Source organism: Onychomys torridus, chromosome 8 (assembly GCF_903995425.1).
Source record: "Onychomys torridus chromosome 8, mOncTor1.1, whole genome shotgun sequence".
In the NCBI taxonomy this organism is placed as follows: domain Eukaryota; kingdom Metazoa; phylum Chordata; class Mammalia; order Rodentia; family Cricetidae; genus Onychomys; species Onychomys torridus.
Genome location: NC_050450.1, coordinates 21,947,706 through 21,974,383, shown reverse-complemented (window position 1 = coordinate 21,974,383; position 26,678 = coordinate 21,947,706). Strand labels below are relative to the sequence as shown.

Sequence of the window (26,678 nt, the reverse complement as noted above, 5' to 3'; positions counted from 1 at the left end):
CCCCACTGCAGGCCTTGGGTACAAGTGGGCCCTCCAATGACCACACAGCCTCTGGTGGGGGGTGTTTTGGCTCCCAGCCCCTCAGTATGGGGCTGAGTCAGGCACACTGGCCCCTGGCTCTTCTATTTTGCCAGGCACTGTACTTTCAACGTTTCATAGTTTAGGCTTCTCTCCACTGTCTGGAGGGCTTCTTACTATCTGGTGTTTTGGATGGATCCTTGGAAGCTCAGAGAAGAGAGTGAGTTGCTCACTCTTAGACAGCTGCTGAGGTCTGTATACTACGACAAGCACATGCCTCCAGCCAGAGCCCATAGGCCCCTTGGGGCTTTGATTTTTGCTTACACCCTCAGACCTGTTTGGTGGCCAAGGGTGGAGTGCAGAGAGGGAGCCCTCCCTCTCCTGAGCAAAGACCCATTAGCCTTTTCTTAGGTCTCCTTACCACAAGGCCAAGGCTTGGCCAGGTTCTAGGGTGCTTTTGGAGACCCCTCCTTCCAGGGCAACAGATGCTGTGACCCCGAAGCATGAGGAGCAGCTGGCTGTGGTCTGCCAGTCCCTGTGCCCAGGCTAGCCATGCCAGTCTTTGCAGTCCACAGTTCTTATCACCCGCTGTTATGCTTGGCCCCAGAATCCCTCTGCAGAGCCCAGGGACCGTCTCTAGGATGGTCTTTTGCTTTCCAGTCTTGGCCTGCTGGAGCTGGAAGAGACTAGCCAAGGATGTGGCGGGAGGCAGGAGCCCACCTGGTGTTTGCTTGTATTGCTCACGGCTATTTTATTTGTTCCCCATAGCAACCCAGGATGGTGTGTTTCCTTTACAAATTTTCTGGGTAAAACTGGGGCCCAAGGACTGAAGCAGCCTGCTGAGGTCATATGAGAGGGGTTAGGGGTGCCGGTCTGGGGCTTGCCCTCAGAGTGACCGGCTGAGTCTGGCTGTTTTACAGCAGAAGTGCTGAATGGGCATTGGCTAGGGCTTGCTTATGAGGACCTACCACCCTGACCTTCGCCTCTTCCAGGCAGTTCCAGGGCTCAGCAGGGAGGAGCATGGCTATCCCGGGGTAGGGAAATCCAGGCTGTGGGCTCTCCCATTTCTACCCAGCCCCAGCCTGAGTGACTGCAAAATCCAACCTTGTAATTAAAAGCAGGGCTCTTCAGGGGCAACAAGGCAAGACCTGCTCTTTTCAGCAAAAGTCTGGTGCACGGTCAGGCCTGGATGAAGCCCCCCCCCCACTTCTGCCCGGTCCCCGACTTCTTTCTTGCTGTGGTAAGGAGCAGCCAAACCAAATCCCAGCACCAGCTCTGACAAACAGCCTGGGCTTTTGGAGGGAGCAACACCAGCCACCCCACCGCTGGCTGTATTTCAGAGGCTTCTCAAATGCTTTCTGTCCACTGATTTGTACTGCCACCATTGTCCCCATCTGACAGACGAGGGGACAGCAAGTGTCAAGGCCAGCGGCTATGTCACATTACATCAGAGGCTCAGGCCCTCCCACGGGCTAGCTTGTGACAGAGACTGCTGGTTTCATCCTCGAACAACCACTGTGAGGATGCAACAAGGAAGCAGACACAAGGGCAGCGGCTCACAGACCAAGGTTCGCGTGAAGAGGTGGAGGCTGGCCTGCACAAAACTCACCGATAAGGAAGAAAGCAGGAGCAGACCATCATCACCCACACTTGCCCCGTGGACTGAAGGGACCTGTGCTGGAGGGAGACATGAGGGCCAGGTAAAAACTGGGAGACACTGAGGCCAGAAAATCTTGGTGTCCCTGACATAAAGGGAGGGGTCCCCAGACCTGAGGGGACAGGACACTTGAGTGTGTTTGGGCCCTGGCACAGAGGGTTATCAGTTATCCTTATTAGTGACCTCAGTTGTATATTACTGTCTGGGCACCTTTACTTTCTCTCTCCCCCCTCTGTCCCTCCCCTTACCTCTCTGTGTCTATGTAAGTATATATGTATAAATGCTATGCATTCATCCATTGGTCCCCGTGGAGGATTGGGTCCAGCATTCCCCTTGGACTCCCAAATCCAAGGATGCTCAAGACTCTTATAGAAAATGACTCAGTATTTACCCATAACCTAAATGCTCTCCTGTACACTTACCATCATCTCTGGGCAACTTATAATAGCTGGTACAATGTGCTGTGTGAATGGTAGCTATCTTGTTCAAGGAATGAAGAGAAAATAGTTTGCACATGTTTAAAACAGACATGGAATATTTTCAAGATGCAGTTGGTTGAAACAGCAGATGCAGAATTTACAGACAGAAAAGAATGGACTGTATGTGTACCAACTACCTACCCACCTATCTGTGTATCTGTGTATCTATCTGTGTATCTATCTATCTATCTATCTATCTATCTATCTATCTATCTATCTATCTATCTATCCATCCATCCATCCATCCATCCATCCATCCATCCACCTACCTACCTACCTACCTACCTACCTACCTACCTACCTACCTACCCATCTTCCTACCTACCGAGGCACCCATGTATTTCATCAAGTTCTCTGGGGTAATACATGCTCATCATGCCTTCCCTGGCTATCACAGTGTTATATAACCACTTTAGCATCTTTGAAACATTTTATTAAGGGAGATTACCATGCTTTTCTTCCCAGAGGCTTCACTGGCATGTGCAGGGTCCCTTGCTGGGTCTGCACAGCCTTGCTGGCATCTCACTTCATTCCCATAGCCCTGGATGTAGGTCCAATGATGAACTCAATCTTACAGGTAAGAACTCTGAGGCTCAGAGAGACAGGATGGTGACATGGCATGCTAATATGTATTTTCCTACTGTGACACTAAACTGTCCCTGTTCTTATTTACCTCTAGTCCCCTCCACACGCAGGGCAGGGATTCTCTAAGATGATGTGCTAGGAGAAATGGAACTAGACAGACATGGACATCCAGGCGGTGGCTCAAGGGGAATCAAGGTACTGTTGGATTCTGAGAGTCTCTGACTCCCAGGCCAGAGCTGTGTCTCCTGGTCCCTGAGCAGCTCCTGAAGCCCAGAAAGGAATGAGATGGTGGCCTGGGAGGCCAGAGGCCTGGGAGTCAGGAGGTCATCACCCTGCCCTGCCCTGCCCTCAGTTTCTCACACCAACTAAGGGGTCATGGGGGGGGGGGGGGCTTTATGGCCGAGGGAATTTATGGCCAAGACAACAGTTTGTACTCCGAACTCCCTGGCCTGAGCCACCCAGGGAGCACTTTAACACACACCCCTTCAGCTCCCAAATGGGGTTTCCAGCTGGAGCCCTGGGGCCCAGCCTTTGGCCAGAGCCTGAGATGGCCCCATTTCCCATCTGTGCATAAACCTCATGGGACTGCTTTGCTCCTGGGAACCCCCCATGAGCTCGAGAAAAGAGGAAGCACTGCGAAAGGACCCCTTGGTAGGGGACCCAACCCTGAGCAAAAGCCATGCTCCTTTCCACATGAACAAGAACTGGGGCTCCTCACTGCTCCCCTTAAGGAGTCTTTCCATGGCCCAAGGCCCCTCAGCTCATGGATTGTCATCTCCTCCTACCGAGTCAAGCTTCTAACTTGGCCCTCTGGTCCTTCCACTCCAGCTACCCCAGGTGTCTTCACATCCTTCTATCTCTGCAGAGGTAGCATTGCTCATGGCTTCCCTGCTCTGCCACTGGCTTTGTTCTCAGCACCGGGAACTCTCTGGCACCCATCTCTCAAGCCAGAAATGTGGAGGCCTGTTTGACGTCACCACCAGCTCTCAGTCACCAAGTTGCTAAGACTTTGGAAACACTTCACACACCCAGAGCCCCCTGCCAGTGGGGCTCATCTCCCTTTGAAGCGCACATCAGGGCATGTTGCCCCCCAGTGTGTTCTCCTCTCTTTTCTTGTTGCCTAGGGCTGTGCTGCTTCAGCTGGATGCTTGATGGAGCTAGACAGTAACAAGAAGAATCTAGGCAAACTAGTTGGCTCTCCTACAGGGCCAATAGAACTCAACAGAAGGAAATAAAGCAGCATTTTAAGTTACCCGGATTTTACACACACACACACACACACACACACACACACACACACACACACACACACACACATTCTGTGGAGCCATATGAAAACTCCCCAAAGTTTTGGTAGGAGAGTGGGTGGATTGCTTGGAGAGAGTTGCTTTGTTCTGTGTACATATGTGCATGGCTTGGGAGCCCTCTGTACAAACAGGACAATAGGGTGTAGACACGGAAGTAGATAGAGAGGTGTGGACAGAGATTTATAGTTTTTTTTTCCCCCCAAGACAGGGTTTCTGTGTAGCTTTGGTGGCTGTCCTGGACTAGCTCTGTAGACCAGGCTGGCCTCGAACTCACAGAGATCCGCCTGCCTCTGCCTCCCGAGTGCTGGGATTACAGGTGTGCGCCACCACCGCCCGGCTTATAGGTTTATTTTAAAGAATAGGCTTACATGATTATGAGGTTGACAAGTACGAAATCTGCAGGCCAGACTGGCAGGCTATGACCAGGAAGGAACTGCCAGGACTCTGGCGCAGATTGGAGAATTCCTTTATTCATTGGGGACCACCGATAGTGCCTCCTCCCAAACTCCCCTCTAAGGCCTTCGCTGATTGGATGAGGCTCACACACAGGAAGGAGGGCAATTAGTTTTACTTCAAATCTATTTTTCTAAGTGTGAATTGTTATCAAAATAAAACAAACAAAAAGCCTTCACTGTAACATCTGGACTGGTGTTGAATCATATATCCGGTACTGTATCCTAGCCAAATTAGCCCATTAGATTAGCATTCCATTATGTGTCTTTTTGTATACAGGGAATGTGATGGCTGAATGGATGTGTGGAGGACTGGTCTTATGGGTATGATGGAGAGGGTGTTGACATGGTGATGGAGTGATGGATGGATGGGCGGATAAATCCTGGAAGAACTTGTTGATTGAGTAGGTAGGTAGATAAGTTGATTGTAGATATGTGTATGGGTATGTGTATTGGCTGGTCAGTTAAAGGGGGAGTAGGTGGACCCCCTGTCTAATTAAGTGGTGGGATGGGCAGTTTGCTCTTGTCACGAGATCTGCAGTTGGATGAAGGGCTGATGACTACAGATTTGTGTGGTTGGTGGTTGGCTGTGGACATTCATGTGAGTGGAGCAATGCACAGCTGGGATACCCAGGTGCATAACATGTAGTAGCTATGAAGCAGTGGAAGGGTGAGCAAATGAGTGGCAGGGTGTGGGGCTGGATGTGTTGGGCATCCGTAGATCTCTTGGAGAAAATACTGAACTGGGGAATCCCAGAGATGTTTTTGTGAGAAGGACTGGCAGGAGAAAAGGAGCCTATCACGCACTGTGTGTGTGGTTCATAGAACTTCCTCGTCTTTCTCACTGTGGCTTTATCTCCCTGCCCACCTGCTGGGGTGCTGTGCAGCCCCCCCCCAAGTTCTGCATGCAGATGCTTCCCTGACTTTACTGCGTTCTCAAGTGTCTGTTTTCTGTGTCCTTCTGCCTTTCTCCTCCTCCCTTCTGTGTTTGAGAGGCAGTTTGCAATGTAAAGGTCTCCTTTACACCAGCCAACTCTGGTGTGTGTGTGTGTGTGTGTGTGTGTGTGTGTGTGCGTGTGTTGTATATGTTCACATGTGTTTGTCCTGTACATGCCTGTGTGTGCATTCACTGATGGCTGCCACAGGTCAATATTGGGTGTTTTCCTCAACATCATCATTTTCTATCGATTGATTGTATGTATTCGGATGTGTGAGAGTAGGTGTGGGTGTGCCAGGGCACATATGTGGAGGCCAGGGCACAGCTTCCGGAGTCAGTTCTCTCTATACTGTGGATTCCTGGGATTGAACTCAAGTCATCAGGCTTAATCAACAAATACTTTCATCTGCTGAGCCATTTAACAGACCTCACTTTTTTTTTTTTTTCCAAGACAGGATCTCTCAGTGAACTTTGATCTTGCCAATTTGGTTAGACTGGCTAACCAGCAAGCCCCAGGGACCCTCCTGTCTCTACCTCTCCGGCTCTGAGATTTTTGTGGGTGCTGGGGATCAGAACTTGGTCTTCATGCTGTGTGGCAAGCACTTTACTGACCAGCCCTCTCCTCTCCAGCTCCTTTTTAATAGAAACACATCCCTGGCATTGCTGATACCCCACTTCCAGCCCCATACTCCAGCAAAGAGTCTCCTTCTATCTCTCTCACCCCAAAAGGGACACCACTGGCTAAATTTCTGGCTCTAACTGGGACAATTTCTTAGTCCTCAAGGGACCAAAGACAACATCTGGCCTGGCTACTGATTCTCCTTGAATCTTCTCATGATATTCAAACATGATGAAAAACACATTTGGTCTCTGGCTGCAGCAATGCTTAGGAGTCTGGTGAAGCTTAATCCAAATCCTGGCTCTGCCCCTTTGGTGTCAGGTGATTCTGGAGATACCTCCTGCTTCTCTGAGACTCAGTGCTCTTGTCTATAAAATAGAAAATAATATCGCCTGCCTCACAGGCCTTTGTGAGGAAGAACTTAAGGTGTCTGGTATACACTAGGCACTACATAAAGATCAACTGCTCGCCTCACTGGAAATATCTGGCTGGGAAAGCAAGATTTCACATGTGTTAGTTAGGGTTACACCTTTAGTGGGAGGAGCTTTGAGGAGAGGCAGGTGAGAGGGTTGATTGATCGATTCATTTACTCATCCACTAACATCTTTCTTTTAATTTCTTATTGTTTTCTCCTGACAAGGTTTCTTCATGTGTCCTGGAACTCACTCTGTAGACCAGGCTGGCCTCAAACTCACCAAGATCCACCTGCCTCTGCCTCCCGAGTGCTGGGATTAAAGGTGTGCACCGCCTTGCCTTGTAGATGTAACCGTCTTGTTAAATAAGGAACACAGAGCCAATTGCAGAGTTAAAAGCCGAGAGGTCAGAGCAATAGCTGAGAGCTGAAAACCTTACCTTTCACTGCTGCTCTGTCTTTCCTCTCTGCAAGAGACCTACTTCCTGTGTCCCGTCTTTTATATAGACTTTCTGTTCTGCCTTCTCATTGGTTGTAAACCCAGCTACATGACCTCCTCGTCACTGCCTGTCTGTACAAACCTCCAGGTCTTCTATCGGTTGGTATTGAGATTAAAGGCGTGTGTCGCCATACTGGCTGTATCCTTGAACACACAGAGATCCGCTTAGCTCTGCCTCTCAAGTGCTGGGATTAAAGGCATGCACCACCACCGCCCAGCTTCTGCTATGGCTCGCTCTGATCCCAAGGCAACTTTATTAATATACAAATAAAATCATATTTCAGTACAAATAAAATATCACCACATTTCCCCTTTTCTGCCTGGCTTTTTTTTTTTTTTTTTAAGTCAACAAGTTTACTGAGCTATGAGTGACATACCATCAGCTGCTTCCCCTTAAAGTGCACAACGTGGTGAGTTTTGGCAGATGCATTCACCTGTGAAACTGTGGCTACAATTAAGGCTCAGAAACCTTTCTGTCACTCCAGAAATCCACAGTACCCTTGTGCTGTGTCTTCTCCTGCCTCTAACCTCAGTCCCAGAAGACCACTGCTCTGCCTTAGTTTATGACTTCTGGACTTTTATAGAAAAAAATCACATATACTTTCTGTGTCTGGCCTCTTCACTCACTCAGCTTACCCATTTGGAGAGATATCCATGCCATTGCATAGGTCAGTAATTCACTCATCCATTTATACTGTTTGTACCACTTTTTATTATTACTGTTTTTGGTTTATAGTGGCATATATCACCATCCACTTATCCCTCAGGTAATTTTAGTTTGTTCACTAATCATTTCAATGTTTATTCGCTGCAGTTGATGCCTGAAACTGAATAGTACCAGGTTCTATATGTGCTACATTTTCCTACCTATAATACATTTTAACTTATAAATTATATAAAGAGATAAAGGCCGATCACTAGTAATAATAGATCAATTGAAACAATGGATTATGGTAAAGTTGCTACCATTACTATTCTTGTGCTTTGCAGCTATTATTAAGTAAAAGAAGTGTTATTCTGACACAAACACAGAGATAGTCAGCTGACCTGATAACTAAGGTGGCGCTCAGGAAGGTCAGCACATGCTGTGTGGATACACTGGACAGAGGAATGAGTCATACCCAAGACAGCGTGATGTAGGATGGCACATGACTTCATCAGGCTACTCAGAACAGTTTGCAGTTAAAACTTATGAATTGCGTATTTCTGGACTTTTCCAGTTTTGAACTTCTCTTGACTGTAGAGCGAACTGTGCTTGTCAGTTTTTTTCACCTCAACACAAGCTCATCTGTTTTTTGTTTTTGTTTTTTTTTTTTTTGTGAGACTTGGTTTCTCCATGTAGTTTTGGTGCCTGTCTTGGGTCTCACTCTGTAGACCAGGCTAGCCTCGAACTCACAGAGATCTGTGTGGCTCTGCCTCCCAGTGCTGGGATTAAAGGCGTGTGCCACCACTGCCCGGCTTCATCATCTGTTAAGAGAGACTCGTAAATGAGAAGAATGTTTCTGTCTGGTTGTCCTGTGGGCAAGTCTGTGGGAGCATTCATTGTCTTGATGTGGTTGATGTGGGTGGTGTGAGGCATTCCTCCATGGTCTCTGCTTCAGTTCCTTCCTTGAGGTTCCTACCTTGAGTTCCTGCGCTGACTACCTTTCACAATGGGTTGCAAGCTGTAAGATGAAACAAGCCACTTCCTCCCCAAGTTGCTTTTGGTCAGGGTCTTTATCACAGCAACAGAAAAGCATGCTAAGGCAGTAACTAAAAGCATGCAAATCTTAACCATGGATAGAGAGGGATCACCGTATTGACTGTGTACCCATGCAATACCAGACACTGCATGGTTCTAGACTAGATGTGTAGAGGAAGTGTGTGCATTAGGCTCTTCTCTTTGGTGATAGATATCTGACACATAGAGGATGACTTGTTTTGGTTCATGGCATCATTGGCTTTGTTGCTTCTGTGCCTACACGTGGTGACACAGAACACATGTGGGCAACATGTGGTGGAGCAAAGTGGCTCAGCTCTTTGTGGACCTGAGACCCAGGGTTTTGCCTGTGTCATCAGGATTTCCACTTTCCTCACTTCATTCCGTCTGGGCATATTGGATGGAGCCACCTACATTCCAGGCATGTCTTTCGCCTTCTACTGGTCTTTGGAAACACTCTTGTGGACATACCTAGAAGTATGCTTCTCTAGTTTCCTGGATACCTGTCAGTCAAATGAAACTGATGATCAAGATTAACCACAGAATATATCCTTATTAACTGTGTTGAAGCTGTATGTGTGGCACATGCCATTGATCCCAGCACTTGGGAGGCAGAAGCAGATGGCTTTCTGTGGTTCCAAATCAGCCTGGCCTATGTGGTGGATTCCAGGCCAGCCAGGGCTACATAATGAGACCCTGCCTCAAAACTAAGTAAATAAAAAGGTAACAAAATAAATAAAAGTGTCAAGAATAAAGCAGTAAATAAGGCAGAGAAGTATTGGCCCTAAAGAATACCTACTTGATTAGGTATAATAAGCAAATAAATATGTAATGTGATAGCTTATGATAAATGACATGAGAGAGATGAGGTAGGTTGGAAGGACAGAGTTTTTGGAAGTGTGGGATGCTATCTGTAGGGAGAGGAGTATGTCTGAACACATCAGGTGGAGGCTGGGAAGGAGGAGGAGGGGACTAAGGGGAGATTTTAACTAGTGGGGATGGCCTTTCCTTCCCTGATTGCAGAAAGGGCCAGCCATCACAGGACACAGGGGGGTTTGAACCCTCTCATTCCTAGCTGTTTTGGGCAAAGGGTCAAGTCACTTCTCTCCTATGCTGAAGGTCAAGGCCAGAAGTAGGGAGTGGGTCAGGCAGGAGCTGTGTTCTGTGGTAGGGAGGGACAGAACAGCACTGCTCTATAGCCACTGTCCTAGCTCGTGGGCTTGCAATATGCCTCTCCCTAACCTGCCTACACCAGCTTGCAGACTCGGGCAATGGAAGGATCAGTACTGAGGAGCAAGGGCTTTCCCTCCTTCAGCAGGTCACCTTCCTTTCTTTTGGGGCTGTCTGGAAGGGTGGGTATGTAGTTGGAAAGATGAACATGTGACTTTGATTCTGTGACATTCCCATTGGAAGACTAAGCTGTACCATCTTTACTACAGAATTCTCTGGACTCAGCTCTGGATGTTTCATGTCCTGGAAAAGTCCCCAGCTGAAGGCAAACCCAGTTGGTGGATCAGCCTGGAAGAAAGTGGCTGTGCTTGACAAAAGCTGCACAGCCTTGACTCATCCAGCCCTTGGTGAGACAGTGTGGCAGAAGAGAGAGGCAGGGCAGGGCACAGGCGGCCACCCGATTCACCTGCAAAATGGAGATGTGGATCACAGTTCTGCCTGGCCTCTGGGAAGACTATGTGCACATCTGGCATTGAAAGCAGCTGGGTCCCTAGGTGTGAAGTAGATGTTAGTGCTTGGCTACATTTGCAATCTCACTTTTCAGAATGGGGAACTGGGGACTCAGAGAATGAGTATCCGCTGATGGACTGAATCTGTGTGTGAGTGAGTGACCTGTGTACAAAGTGCTGAGGGAAGAGCCCAGGCCTTAGAAGAGGAAGAAAGGGACTGACGTCACTTTAGGGGACCGAGAAGCAACTTTGCAGAGGAGGTGATGCTTGGGTGCATAGGATGATTAGGCGTGGCCCAGGCACTGAGGGAAGGACCCCAAGCAGAGGGAAGCGCCTGTGCAAAGGCAGGGGTGTGAATGAAAGCCGCTTTCACACATAGCTCAACTACAGCCATCAAAGAAAGCAGGGCTCTCAGGGGTAGGTGTCCTTGTCCCCATGACTGTCAGCACACACTGCCTCTCACCCAGTTCTGTATTCACATCGCAGGGTCAGTGTCTGGCACACAGGAGGTGCTCCAGAAGTATTTAGGGCTCATCTGCTTCGCACTATGGCTGCCAGTGTTACGTTCTTCACATATGTGCCTTCTCCTTTATCCCTTATTATTCCCATTTTAAAGCCGAGAAAATCGAGGCATGAAATAAAGACTTGTTGGCACGAGGTCCAAGAAATCATGGGAAAGAGCTGGCATTCAAAACCCATAACCCAGACCCAGATTCAGAAGCTAACCGCTGCTCGCATATTTCTTTAGTCTTGGCAGATGGTACCTCTGGCTACAGTTCTAAGCACAGAAGGAGGCTGGTTGAACTCGAGGATTGCTGTTTCTGCCATGGTGGGGAGGCAGCTGAGTTCAACTAGACTCACTCCTTAAGTCAAGGGTCTCACTGCTCCAGGTGAAGCCTCCTACTGTGCGGATTGGGTATGAGGGATGCAGAACCGTTCTGGCTCCATGCTTCCTGGCCTGGGTCCCTGCAGCTTTCCTTCTCTCCTCTCTAAAATGGCTCTTAGGGCATTGTTGGGAGGACTCGGGGTGATGTGCAGTGCTCAGCACAAGGCAAGCGTCCAGTTCATGGGAGCCACTGTCACAGAAACCATCACATTATCAAGACAGCGTTCTGGGCATCTGCCAGCTAGCAGGACAGAGTAGCCTCTAGACTCCTGGAGGAGCTCGGCAGATTGACAGTTGGAAAGAGGGGCCAGGCTCAGGCCTTCTTTGGGAGCCATGGGCAGTTACATTATCTGTAAGTCTCCAGGAACAGGAGTGCAGAGCCTGGAGAGCAGTAGGTAAAGACCAGTCTTGGAGAGCTCACTGTGAACCTGAAACAAGATGACCAACTGCCCCTCAAACCAGGCCAACTGAGATCTTGGTCACTCTTCTAAGGGAGACAGAAGACATAGGCAGGGGAAGAAGAGCCAGGAGGCCTGGGAAGTGGACTGTGGAGCCCAGGAAGTCTGGCTACGGGATAATGCCTAGGGGCCAGGCCACCCTCAGGGATGGGAGGTCTTACTGTGGGTCTTTTTTGCTGGATACTTGGACCTACGAGAAGTCAGCTGAAACCTGCAGTGTGACCATTGGGAACAAGGAGGTGTGGTAGGCAGGGGTTGTTACAAGGAGGCTGTGGAGGGGCCTTTTGCCACCTCCTGGGTGAGAGCCTGAGTCCTTGGGGTGGCCCCCTTGGCCATTCCCAGCTGCATGGTAGAGGGCATCACCTTCCCTCCACCCCCATGACCCCTGGGTCAGAGGCCTTCTCCTGGGGGGCTGAGAGTTTGTGTCTGGCTCCTGTCAGCTGGGAGGAGGGGAGGAGGCCCCTGCAAGGGTCCTTTCACACCCCAAGGAAGAACAAAGCCATCTGCAAACCCAGAGGTGGGAGGTGGGGGCTTGGCAAATGGGCTGGGAGGGAGGAGTGTCCTTTCCCTGCTGAGATGGTGTGGGAAGGCTGGGATCCAGTGCCCCCCCCACCCCCCAGCTTTAGCAGGGCTCTCCTCCAGAGAACCGTGTTTTGCTGGATGGACAGAGAAGCATCTGGAAGGGTAGGAAGCTCTGGGACACTTGGCAGCTCAGGGTGGAGAATGAGCTTTGAGCAGTGAGTCAGGAGACCTCAGTCAGTCACTAAGGCTAATAGCACTCCTGGGGTCCTAGCTCAAGGCCTCAGTTTCCCCACAGGTCCAGTTCCAGTGTCTGTGGCCTGGGATGCTCTTTCTGGCTGGTGAGGCTGTTTAGGCTTTTCCAGTATGGGCGGAAGAGCCAGGCTGGGCACCAGGAGCGGCTAGAGTTCCATTCCTGAATATCAATGAGCAGGCCTAGGAATGTCTGCCACACAGCTGCCTGCCTGTCTGAGGGCCGGGTGAGAAGGGAAGGGATAGGAGGAAATGGTCCAACAGTCTCCCAGACTCACCTGCCCAGCAAGAGCAGGCAGAGCTTGCGGCAGGCCTGGCAGCCTCTGCCCATGAAACAGGTAGATGGGGATTTACCAGGCATTTGGCATCAGGTGGGGAGCCAGGGAGGGGTGTGTGTGTGTGTGTGTGTGTGTGTGTGTGTGTGTGTGTGTGTGTGTGTGTACAGACCCTCTGGAAGCCACAGTCCTCTCTACCTGCATATATGACTCTAACCCAACTCCAGCACAATACTTTGCATTGAGTAACTTAGCCACTTCTGTCCCCAAGAAGAGGTAGAGCCCAAATTCCATTTCCGGCCTCAGCCCAAGCCTATGAAAGGGTTTGGGGAAGGCTGTCAATGTGGACTGTCTAAAGACTGATGAGCTGAGAGTTCATTCACTCTGCAAGAAACAGGCCGTGCACATGCTATCTAGGATGCTGGGGCTTTATCTGTGAATAGACAAGAGAGGCTTGAGCCACAAGGGAGGACAGAATAGCAGACATGAGACCGTACTCATTGACCATGGTAAGTCCACAGGGGACACCTGAAAAGTTCCAGTATCAGGGTGCTTGCCAACACTGCCTTTCTGGTGTCTCCAGAAGACATAGAGCTGGAGTCCATGGTGGCTACAGAGAAGGTGGTTAGAAGGGCAGATTTAACATTTGTGGTTCTCATTTCTGACTGCTGGTCCCTCCACGGGTGGCAAGGATGGGGAGACGGACTGCACGGGCGACTTGTCCTACCCTCACTATTGGTTCCTGGAGAAGGTCATGCACCTGGAAGCCAGCAACTGGACATATACACAGGCCAAACCTGGGGAGCGGAGTAGAGCCAAACCCCAAGAGGGACTTGGCCATTGCTGTCTAGAGTTATCAAGATTCAATTCTAGCCCTGAATCCATCCATTCATTTATCCATCCATCCTCCACCCACCCATCATCTACTCATCCATTTACCCACCCACTCCTTCATCCATCCATTTATTCTTCACACACCCATCTACTCACCCATCCATCCATTCATCCTTCACTTACCCACCCACCCACCCCTCCATCATCCATTTACTCTTCACTTACCCACCCACCCACCCCTCCATCATCCATTCACCCTTCACTTACCCACCCACACACCCCTCCATCATCCATTCACCCTTCACTTACCCACCCCTCCATCATCCATTCATCCTTCACTTACCCACCCCTCCATCATCCATTCATCCTTCACTTACCCACCCCTCCATCATCCATTCACCCTTCACTTACCCACCCACACACCCCTCCATCATCCATTCACCCTTCACTTACCCACCCACACACCCCTCCATCATCCATTCACCCTTCACTTACCCACCCACACACCCCTCCATCATCCATTCATCCTTCACTTACCCACCCACATACCCCTCCATCATCCATTCATCCTTCACTTACCCACCCCTCCATCATCCATTCACCCTTCACTTACCCACCCACCCACCCCTCCATCATCCATTCACCCTTCATTTACCCACCCACCCACCCCTCCATCATCCATTCATCCTTCACTTACCCACCCACACACCCCTCCATCATCCATTCATCCTTCACTTACCCACCCCTCCATCATCCATTCATCCTTCACTTACCCACCCCTCCATCATCCATTCATCCTTCACTTACCCACCCCTCCATCATCCATTCATCCTTCACTTACCCACCCACACACCCCTCCATCATCCATTCATCCTTCACTTACCCACCCACACACCCCTCCATCATCCATTCATCCTTCACTTACCCACCCACACACCCCTCCATCATCCATTCATCCTTCACTTACCCACCCCTCCATCATCCATTCATCCTTCACTTACCCACCCACACACCCCTTCATCCGTCCATTTACTCTCCACACACCTATCCATTGACTAGCTGTGCATCATAGGCACACTCTTGTCCTCTCCAGTTTCCACAACTGTGAGCCACATAAACCTCTATGCTTTATTAATTTCCCAGCCTATTATGTTCAGTCATAGCAGCAGAAAATGGACAAAGACAGCATCTCTGCTGGAGAATGGAGCCCATTCCCATTTAGACAACTCCCCTGCTTTCTGTGTGCCAGGAAAACTGCTTCCTCCTTATGAGACTCAGTGTTCTCATCTGTATGATGGGGTATAATGATCACCATCTCATTTTAAGGCTGCTTTTTAAAAAGTCTGGTGAGATGGTGGGTACAAACACCCAGGACAGCATAGAGGGACCCACCCAGGAGTGCCACCAATATTCATCACAGTCCCATGCTGTCACTTCAAGCTATCTCAGCACTAGACATAGGGAGGCTACCCAGAGCATGTTGCGTCCCAGCTGTGCGGTGATGGGCAACCCTTCAGCGTCTTTGCACCTGTATTTGCAAACCAGTGAATGTGATCTCTGCCTTGCAGGGTAGGGGTGAACATGGGGATGTAGGAAGCAAGGGCAGTTCTGGCATGTTAGGTTGGTAGGACATATTAACATAAGCGGCCTTCCTTCTTCTCCCTGAGGCGTGGGCTGGGGGCAGGCTGACCCCCAAGGGTTGCTCACAGGAGAGCTGTGAGGCATTTACAGGTGCCTGGCTGGTGTAGTTTTCATCCATCTCCAGTTGTCTGCTAAGTCCTGTGTGGGTGCTGGGATGGATGAGGTCTCGTCTCTCATGAAGCCCCTAGGCAGAGCAGGCTAGTGCCCAGAGCGCTGTGGTAGTGCTCTGCAGGAAAGCCCCAGGAGCTGTCATAGCTGGTCAGGGGCTACTTGAGATGGGGAAATTGTCCTAAAGAGGTTGGCTTTTGGGTAGTGAGTTGAAAGGAGTGAGTTGTGAGTTGTTCAAACGTTGCATACATTAGGAGAGTGCATATAGCAATTACAATGGCCCTGGGCTTGCAAAGACCTCGGAGGCCTCTCAGAAGGCCAGGCTCTCAAGGGGTTTCATGTGTGATGGGAATCTTGTAAAGTCAGGTCGGGGTCAAACCAGACAGGCAGGCTATGGTGATGAACCTAGTTCCCACTGGCAGAAACCACCTGCTGAGTGTCAAGCTGGCCAGAACAAGAGCTCAGGTGGGTCTCTGGAGTCAAGTCCTGTTGGGAGGAGAGGGGCAGAGCACTCAGTTCCTCTGAGGCGCTCCCACCCTTGTGAGGGTTTTGTGGGGGAATGGCAGGAAGGGCCCGGATGTGGAGAGAGAACATGGTGTCTGCGGGTGAGAGCCAGGCAGCAGCCTAAACACGACAGACCCCGGCCAGCCCCGCTGCCAGCACAACTGCTTGTGCGGCTGCCAAGGAGCCAGATGCCGCCTCTGGAAAAAATAGCTTCCTGGCTCGGCCCTCCTGGCCGGCCAGCCGGCCAGCCTGCCATGCAGGGGAGGGGGCTGTGGAGTGTGGGTGCAGCACCCCAGAACACGCTGCTGCGCCTTTGAAGCCAGAGCAGGAAAAGGGGGGGGGCAGGGAGGATTCAAGCAAAATATTTTTGCTAAAAATATTCTGATCCAGGAGAAGAGCTCCCCCCTCCCTCTTGCTGGAAAACCAAGTCTTATTAAAACAACACCAGAATATTTCATGTTGATATCAATTAGGCAAAGGAGAAGGAATCTCAAACTTTTCTCCCTGCCCGTTTCACATAAAAGAAATATTCTCTTTGAGGCCAAAGGATGAAGGGCTTTAGTTTTTTTCCCTTTCTGCACAAAATTCCTGCAGTGTGGATGGAAAGTTTCTCCTGTCTGCGAGTTTCCTGAGAAGTCGGGGCTCTGGACCTCGAGGCCAAGTTCTGTGGGTGGGGCAGGGCAGGTGGCTGATCCCCAGAAAAGGCCCTCCAAACTGGTCAGGGAGGGATCAAGCCAGGCCCACCTGCATCCAGCCAGCCCGACCTGTGCTCTTAGTTAAGGTGTCTGCCAGCTGGAGCACTCAGCTGGTGGCCTGGGGACGGCAGATACAGACAGAGCCTTTGGCCTGGCCTGCTGGCTCCTTTCATCAAAGCTGCCGGGCAGTTTCAAAACAGGGGGTTATACCAAGGTGCCAGACCTGGCGTAGGCTTTGCAAAACCACAGCAGCACCAGCATTGCACACCTACTGTGTGCCAGGCACTTTAAAACTTCTTGTCAATATGGTCTCTCATTTATTGCTTACAGTGGCCACAAGAGATGGGGATTATACTGTCCCCTAAGTCCCAAGAATATTTGGACTCAGTGTTGTGTAGCTCGCTGCAGTGACAAGGTCTGAAGCCAACGCTGATCCTGGAGTCTGGTCTTGGCCTCTTGCTTCATCAACCTCTCAGAAAGCCCATTGCCTCAGCTGACTGAGATTATCTCTCTCGAAACCAGAGATCCCAAATAACTCCTCCAGTACTTTTCTCTCCCATTCTGACTCCTTTTGTTTAAACATTAACTAATTATTTAGTTTATTCCTCCATCCAGCGCTTTACTTATCACTGGTCTACCCACCTCCCACTCTACCTATTTATCTATCCACACAACCCACTACCTGTCTAACCGCCCACCCACTCAACAATCCACCGACCTTCCACCTGTGTCTATAGCCATCCATCCTCCCACCCATCTGCCCACTTTCTACCTGTTTCTCAGCTATCTGTCTACTCACTCAGCATCCGCCCACCCCACACTCCACCCACCTTTCCCTTGCCCTCCCACCCCTTGTTCATCTAACCATTTTTCATATGTTCATTCACCCACCCACTCATCCTTCTACCTCCTCCATCATTCATCTCCCAGGGGGCCCTCGTTTATACAGAACCAGAGAAGTGACTGGAATGTGGTTCCTGCCCAAGTCCATCCTGAAGCCACCAGGCACTGGATGTGGTCTTAGAAAGTCTACAAAGTCAGGCATTTGAGCAGAAGGATTGAAAGTCTTGAAGTCAAAGCATACCTGAGCTCTAATCCTTCCTAATGGGAAGACCTTCCTGGTGACCCCGACTCTTCGGGGAAAGGGAACAACTTTGCTCTTAGTTAAGGCGTTTGCCAGCTGGAGCTGGGGGTAGTGAGGCCCAAGGTTGTTGTGCAGAACTCAGGCATTTACTTTGAGTACGATGGACACCATGGCAGGGACTGGAACAAAGACCTATACTCCAACTTAAATTTTATTTTATTATATTTTACTTCTGGTTGTTTTGAGACAGGGTCTCTCTTTGGAGCCCCAACTGTCCTAGAACTTGTTCTATAGACCAGGCTGCCCTTTAACTCAGATCTGCCTGCCTTTGCCTCCTGAGTGCTGGCATTAAAGGTGTGTGCCACCACTGCCTGGCTCCAATTTAAGTTTTAAAGGACCAACCACTTCAAGTCTTGTGTACAGAATAGCCTGTCCGAAGAACACAAACATGGTGAGCACCAGTTGGGAAACATCTCAGTAATCCAGGGAGATGATGGTGGCTTGGACCAAAGTGGTTGTAATGGAGGTGGCAAGAGCCATTAGTATTCTATCAGCGAGTGGCCGGAAGAGAGAGCTCAGGAACGGTTTCCTTGGTTAAAGCCTGAGTATCCAGTAGGATAATATCATCTCCTGAAAAAGGGAGGATTGTGGGTGGAGCCAGTTCTAGGGACATTTAGAGTTCATGTTTGAATTGTTGAGTCTGAGATACTTGCTGGATGTCTAGTGGCAATGCCATGTACACAGGTTAATGTGGTCTCAGATCAGCTGTGGGTCTGGGCTCAAGGTATGTGTTCGGGAGCCACTGGTATACAAATGGTGGTCAAAATCTAAGGATGGATGAGATCAGAGTCAGCAAGTGTAGACAGTAAAGAGAAGAAGACCAAGGGATAAAGTAGGGCCACCTGTCACTGGGGTTGTCTTAGTCTGTGATGATTACTTGGGGTACACATGATGAAAACACGGTCACTGCCCTCACAGAACATGCATTTTGAAGAGACAACGGACGTGGGAGAAATCAGCAAATTCAAGGCTGACAGCTTTTTTAAGGTCAGCCCCAAGTGAGGCTTCACCCAGTCCTAGCTACTTATAAACTTGGCATGAGCTGTTATATTTGGTAGAAAGGGGGAAGGAGAGAGGTGTGTGGAGCTCCAACCCAGAGTTTGGGGGGGTTCACGTAATTCTCTGTGCAGTCCTCTATGATTGTACTCTTGAGATCTCCATTTCTCAATTGAGAAACGGTCTCCATCAGATTGGCCTGTGGCTATGTCTGCAGGGTATTTTCTTTACTGCTGATTGACAGAGGAGGACCTAGCCCACTGTGGGCAATGCTATCCCTAGGCAGGTGGGTCTGGGCTACTTAAGAATAGTTGAAGGTGAGCTTGGGAGCAAGTACCAGCATTCTTTCATGGTTTTGCTTTAAGCTCCTGCCTTGGCATCCCTTGATGATGGACTATGACCTGTAAAATGAAATAAACTCTTTCCTTCCCAAGTTGATTTTGGTGCTTTTTTTTTTTTTTAATTTATTTTTTCTTAATCACAGTAACAGAAAAGCAAATTAGGGCAGCTATTTAGAGACCAAGAGCTTGGAAAGGAGAAGCCATTGGTCCCAGGCCTGACTTAAAGGCCACACACTTACCACTAGAAAGAGAGTGAGAGAGATGCAGAAGAATTCTGGGAAAGGAGATGGGATTCAATCTCTGTACTGGGATGTGGGCTTTCTCCATTAGGGGCACTCCCAAGCCTGGCAGACTATACTCTCATGCCTTCAAAAGACAGACCTGGGACATCAAGGAGGTGCTAGCGTTGGGGGTGGGGGCTGGGTGGCAAAAGCACCACCTCATGCAAGGGGCAGCTGCTGCTCAGTGTAGCCAATAGTGGCCCTGCGGAAATGTGGGCCAGATCTGGTTTCTAAAGAGAAGCCGGAAATCTGGATTTTTATGTGAAATTTCCCCCTTTTAAAACAGTGTTGGGGCCAAATAAAACATGTGTGCATGTTGAGTTGACCTCAGGGCCACTGGCTGGAGGCTTTATGGATTCTGGACTGATGTTAAAAGTAAAGGCTTTGAGATCCCAAATACCAGGTTCGAATCCCCCACCCCTCCCCACTGGCTGTGAGGTCTAGAATGAGTGAACTCACCTCCCTGAGTCTCTGTTTCTTTTGTGTCAATCATTTCATGTTTCAGAGATGTATGAGGATTGTGGGAGACAAGGTGTCTACAACAGATAAACATCCTGGCACACAGTACCTAGCTGGACAAGTGTGTGTGTGTGTGTGTGTGTGTGTGTGTGTGTGTGTGTGTGTTCAGTCATGTGTGCATGCATGTTGGGATGAGGAGGTGTGAGAGTGGACTGGAGATTCTGTGGCCTTTCCACTTCTATCCTGGCCTCACGTGTGGTTCAGTAGACTGTGAGAGGAACCTTTGTAGACCTGGGCTCCAGGCCAGCCTTTCCATCCTTAGCCCCTCTTCCCAGTGCTCCCCATGGGTCACTGTGGTATCCTGGGCAACCATGGCCTCCATCCCTGAACAGACCTCGCCAGTCTGGCTTTCTCCTGCTGGGAGAGTCATGGGGACCATAGATTCCTGTGGGATGTTTTCCACATTTTTGGAAACCCACTGTGGTTTGATTTTTCCGTGGTACAGGGCTTGGCAGGGGCTCAGCCCAGTGCAATGGCTGGTAGCTAGGAGGGGCTGGAGTCAAGAACACATTCACGGAGCACCCACCCTGAACCAGGTCCCTGGGACTCACAGATGATTAAACAGCCCAGGGCCTCCATTATCTTGTTATGGACACAGACCTGAAATATGAGACATTAAAAACCGACGTTCTTGTCACTCCAGGCAGTTGCTTCCCTCTCCTGGAGTAGTCCCCTTCTTCTCTTTGGATGCCAGATCCTCCTGCCTAAATGCTCTAAATCCCTGGACTACTCATTCATTTCTACTTGTCACCCAAGCCTCAGTGTGGGGCCCTGTCTTCCCTCCCACTGATGGTGGCAGCCACCCCTGTTTCTAGCCAGCCCTTCTCAACCCATCCAGCCCAAGTATATTCACGTCATTCTTCTACCCAGAGTCCTCAGCGACCCCCAAGGTCACATTCAAACCTCCTCCTTGGCTCTCATCTCTTCCACATCTCCCCTCTACCTGTGTGTCAACAGGCTGGGCTTTGAGTAGCTAGCTGCATGCCTTTGCTGTTGCTCAGTTCTGGGCTGTGCCCAGGCTCTTCTCTCTCTCCAAGTGAACTTCTAGTTTCCTTTCTGGTCTCTGCCTGGACATCACTTCCTGCAGGGAGTGTTCTCCACCTTCTCTCACCTCCAGGCTGCATCTGTATCCCCAGTGCTTTTTGCTTAGTGGCAATGCCAGTGCTAATGGCAATAGTAATATCAGCATTAATGTTAAGTAAACTGATGAGGATTGCAAGCACTTCTCCAGTGCACACACACGCTAAATGCTGTTTTCAATGCTCGATCCATAGCAGTCTGCCTTAGCTGTTCACTGTGCTCCCAGTTAGGAGCTACTGTAATCCACCGTTTACTGATGTGAAGACAGGTGTCGAAGGGCATTGTAACCAGTTTCAGGTCAGGTGGATAGTAAGTGGCAATGCTGTGCAGTAAATACCTGCTTTCTGGTCTGACTCCCCTTACCAGGCCCCTAAGCTCCAGGAAGACTAGGACCCCTGAGACCTTATCTGTGGTTAGGTCTTCAGCAGTCCCTGGGTGCTCTGTAGATGGCTGAGGGTAGAGAAAAGCCAAGTTAGGTGATGCAGAATTCCAGACCTGCCTGAGTGCAGGTAGTAGGCTACTCAAGTGACCCAGGTCATACTTTTTCTACTTAGAGCCTAATGTTCAGGGTGCCCTCTGTTTGTCTAAAACAATGGTTCTCAACCTGTGGCTCAAGACCCCTCTGGGGGTCAAATGACCCTTTCACAGAGGTCACCTAGGACCATTGAAAAACAGATATTTGCATTACAATTCATAACAGTAGCAAAATTATAGTTATGAAGAAGTGACAAAAATAATTTTATGGTTGGGGGTTCACCACAACATGTATTAAAGGGCTGCAGCCTTAGCAAGGTTGAGAATCACTTGTCTAAAAGCAACTCTTCAAAGGGAGGCAGAGTGGAATCCATAGACTCCTAACATCCTTGACATTCATTATCTTACCATAAGATAAAGATGACACACCTTGCCAAGTATGAACACAGTGAGAGGACTTAGTAGATGAGTGGTAATGACCCAGGAAGCCTGTGCCCATTTTACAGAGGAGGTAACTGAGCCTCCAGGACTAGGTAGAGAGACTTCTGAGGTCACTGACCAGTCTACAGCCATACCACCCTGAACCTATGGTTCACATCAAGGGAAGGATGTGTAGATTTTAATTCTCAGAACACTCTCTCTCTGGGGACCACATCCTTCATAGACTGTTCTCTAAATTTACAGAGAAAAATTGTATGTGTCAAACTCACATTTCTTGTGAGCAAATACTTCAGTCCCACCTGAGATTGTCTTTGGACAGCTTTTCGGGTGACCTCTTCTACTTCATCTACCTGTTAACACTTCTAGATTCGCTGTCTGATGACCAAGCCAGAAAGGATGCATCTCTCCTTCTCTGTGTGGATGGTGTTTCACAAGGTTAATCAACAAGGCATGTCTATGCTGCCTTCCTCCTGTTCAATGTGTTGGCCTCTATGCACCATGTGAATTTGTTAAATGTGTTGGCTCACGGTATTGGCATTCCAGCAGAGAGAGACAGCCCCATGTTCTGGGGAGGGAGGGCAGGAGGGCATAGTTGCCAAATGTGTGCCTGGCAGAGACAGGTGGATCTCTGTGAGTTTGAGGCCAGCCTGGTCTACAGAGCAAGTTTCAGGATAGCCAGGGCTACACAGAGAAACCCTGTCTTGAACCCCTCCCCCAAAAGGGAATCTTTTGCTGGTAACTATGATAAAAGCCCCAGAGTCACTGGGGCTGGAGCTAGTGATTCTACCAGCCAGTCCTCACATTTTGGGAGATCTTTCTTTTTTTCTTCCTTCCTTCCTTCCTTCCTTCCTTTCTTTTTGAGACAGGGTTTCACTGTGTAGTTTTGGTGCCTGTCCTGGATCTTGCTTCTGTAGACCAGGCTGGCCTCCAACTCACAGAGATCTGCCTGGCTCTGTCTTAAAGGCGTGTGCCACCACGGCCTGGCTGAGATGTCTTTTTTCCTGTTTAACTTTTATTTATTTTATTTTATTTTATTTTATTTTATTTTATTTTATTTTATTTTATTTTATTTTATTTTATTTTATTTTATTTTATTTTATTTTATTTTATTTATTTGGAGCTGAGGATTGAACCCAGGGCCTTGCGCTTGCTAGGCAAGCGCTCTACCACTGAGCTAAATCCCCAACCCTTAACTTTTATTTGTACGGGGTTTGGATTCTGCTACATATACAGTTTCACACCTGATATTTCTTAATATTCTGGGATTCACTTCTGTTATTAATACTTTATACACATCACATAAATTTTTGTGCCATTATTTTGAGTGACTATGTTGTCAGTGACTTACCTTTTGAAGGCTTAAGTTGTTCTGATTTTCACCTTTCTTTCCTTTTCCTCTGCCCTCTAAAACAGTCTCTTACCATACCCCAGGCTAGCTTTAGACTCATGTTTATCCTCCTGCCTCAGTGTCCTAGGTGCTGGGCATACAAGTGTATGTCATTACACCTAGCTACTTATTTTAATTTTAAACTATCATAGGTAATTGAAGTTTTATCTTCTTTCTTAAAAAATGATAATTTTTCTAACATAGATGCTAAGAAATAAAAATACTCAGTTATGGATCTTGAGCACTCTTAAAAAACCTTGGTGTCATTAATTCCCCAAGGGTGTTCACATTCCCGCATACACGTGTCAGCTCTGGATGCTTCCAGGTGCCACCTCTTCAGCATGGGTGTTATATTCTTTTAAATCTTAGAGTTGTGTTTATTTGGCAACAAACAACTGACATCTTGTTTTATGTTGTGTTTCCTTGACATCTGTTGAAGTTATTGTCTCTTCCTTTGTAAACAAAGTTAAATAGATTCTTTACAGGATGCCCCCACATAGCCTCTACCTCTGAGCCTTTGTAGTTCTCCTTTGGTCTCTCCTCTTTCCTCTTTTTAAAGCATAGAGGTGCATAATAGACTGATCTCCACCAGCAGCCTTTCATTATTTGACTTCAGCTACCCATGACCAACTATGGTGAGAAAATATTGAAAGGAAAGGTCTCGATGCAAACAATTCCCCAGTTTAAACACTTTTGGAGCAAAAGAGCTACCTCAGAGGTTAAGAGCATTTATTGCTCTTGCAGAGGACATGTTTTCAGTTTTTAGCCCCCACATAGCAGTTCACAACCATTTGTAACTCTAAGGATCCAACACCCCCTTCTGGACTCCCTGGGCACTGCAGGCACATGGTGCATATACATTTATACATGAACACACACACACACACACATAAAATAAAAACCAACAAATCTTTAAAAACCCTTATTGCAACCATATTATATTATAATGGTTTCCTCTCATCATTCATTCCTATTCTCTCTCTCTCTTTTTTTAAAAGATTTATTTGTTTATTTATTATGTACACAGAAGAGGGTTCCAGATCTCATTACAGATGGTTGTGAGCCACCATGTGGGTGCTGGGAATTGAACTCAGGACCTTTGGAAGAGCAGTCAGCACTCTTAACCTCTGAGCCATCTCTCCAGCCCCATTCCTGTTCTCTTTATAACAGGTTGTGCATAGGAAAACCACAGTGTATTGAGGGGCTTACTGTAGAATATTAGTTAAAGATATGTTACATTTGTTTATGCTATGGAACATTTATTTAATGATGCAATGATGTATTGCACTCTTTTATGTTGCATTTGTTTAACTCTGTGTTACTTTGCCTGTCTAAAACACATGGTTGGTCTTAATAAAGGGCTGAACAGCCAATAGCTAATCAGGAGAGAAAAACAGGAGAGGCTGGCAGCAGAGAGAACCAATAGGAGGAAAAATCTGGGGAGAGAGAGATTGAGGAGTGAGAAAAGAAGGGGACAGCAACCCAGTCACCCAGCCAGACATAGAATAAGAAGGAAAGAAAAGATATACAAAATGGAGAAAAGTAAAAGCCCAGAGGCAAAAGGTAGATGGGATAATTTAAGAAAACTGGCTAGAAACAAGCCAAGCTAAGACTGGGCACTCATAAAGAAGAATAAGCCTCCATATGATTTATTTGGGAGTTGGGTGGTGGGTCCCCAAAGAGCCAAAAGAGTAAACAACAACAACAACAACAACAACAACAACAACAGGAACTGGCACTCCGTGGTTTTCGGCATTCACTGAGGGTATTGCAAGTGATACCCTGCAAAGAAGCAGGGAGTACAGTGTACATTGGCTTTCCTTGTCCTTTCCTCAAGTATGTCCAGGCTGCAACTTCCTGTGCCTTCATAAAGCATAGAAGCCTTGGGGTGTGTTGGTGTGAGGGCAGTGGCTGAGGTTGGCATAGCCATGCCTTGAATACCACCACAAGGAGTTTCCACCCGCCCAGCACCATCTTCTCTCACCTTTAGTCAAGGGCTTCATCTGTGATCAAACGTCTTGATAAGTGCCATATCCCACTGGAGTCACTCCTGTGGAACTTCAGAGAGACTCCTTTGTATGACGAACAGCGGCTTTCCCTCACATTGACTATTTATTCTGTTCTTTCAAGTGCCTGCCCATCACGGACAAGTGTGACATTACCATCTCTTCCAGAACCGTCCGTGTCAAACAATGTAACACCGGAAGGAAGCACAGATCCTTGGCGGTCATGCTTGGGAAAAATGAGTAGCTTTTTCTGTCCTTCTTTCCCTCCCCTCCCCCTCCCTTCTTTCCTCTGGCAAATCTTGACTTAGCCTTGACGCTTCCGACAGTGGTATAGAGCTGACTGACTCCTGTGGTAAACTAGTACCAGAATCCCCAGATCGGCCAAGGCAGGGGTCTTGGCTCTCCACAGCCCGGCTGGAATCCCCTCCAGCTGTGCCATTACTTAATCAGCCATCCCAGGTGTCACCTGGAGCTCAGCAGCGATCAGGATGTTAGTGTTCTAATATGAGACACAGATGGCTTGAAAACACCTCACCATCTCACGACTTTAAAATTCCTAGCCCAGCTTCCTTCCCCCAGACTGATCCCACTGCATGGATCAGCTTCCCGGCACAGCAGCTCCACTCAGTGTGCCTTCTCAGGTGTCTCAGTGTTACATTTTCTTCCCTACCTTCAGACCTTCAATTCTGACGCAAGGACAGGAGACCTTTGGGTTTATTTCAGCCAGCTACATGAAGGGGAAGACACTGGCAACATTTCAGGCATCTTATCATTTCTATCAAACCTGTTAGGATTGGGGAATTCAGATTCCCCCCCCCATCCCCCACAAGGGAGAGAGATAGTCATTATCATTAATTTGTTCATCATTCATGTGGGTGCTTTCTGGGTACCTATTTTGTGCCAGATCTCAGCTGTTGAAAAAGAAACAAAGATGGATGAGAATTAGTTCGTTTCTTCCAAGGTGTTGGTGAGCAGAGCTTGGCATGTGGGAGCAACTCAGAGAGAAGAGGCCCCCTGCTTGGGATCCTGCAATGGGCAAACATCAGAGATGGATCTAGAAGGAGGTGTCTTGCTTGCCTAACCAGAATTGTTCACCAGGTTGCCATGACTCTGATCCTCCTATATCAGTCCTTGGGCAATGCTAGGTTTATGCACATGGCTTCCAGCAGCCCACCTGGAAAAGGCATTAAACATTTATATCATCATAGGCCCTAAGATTAAGTCTATAAATGACTCTGGTTGCAATTCTCTCCTGTTCACTGGATGTCATAAAAATGGCTCAGTGCAAACGGGGAGGGGGGAAGGGGGACGAGGAGGGGGTGGTGGTGGCATTCCCTTTAACAGCTGGGTGTTAATGGCTACATAATGAACGAAGCCTAGCAGCATCTGAGTAGCCTCAAACAGCAACCTGGAAGTCCTGCTCTGATTGGCTGCATCTGTGGGAGGACCAGCTGGTCACCAAGTGTGGAGGGATTCTCATCTATACTCAGTGAT

General features: G+C 48.5%; 1 protein-coding gene across 1 annotated transcript in view; it reads right to left on the bottom strand.

Moving 5' to 3' along the window:
* Window positions 1-26,678, bottom strand: part of LOC118588623 (cytochrome b-c1 complex subunit 8-like) — a 44,627-nt gene that overhangs the window by 1,066 nt on the left and 16,883 nt on the right. The gene's annotated exons all lie outside the window — the stretch shown is intronic.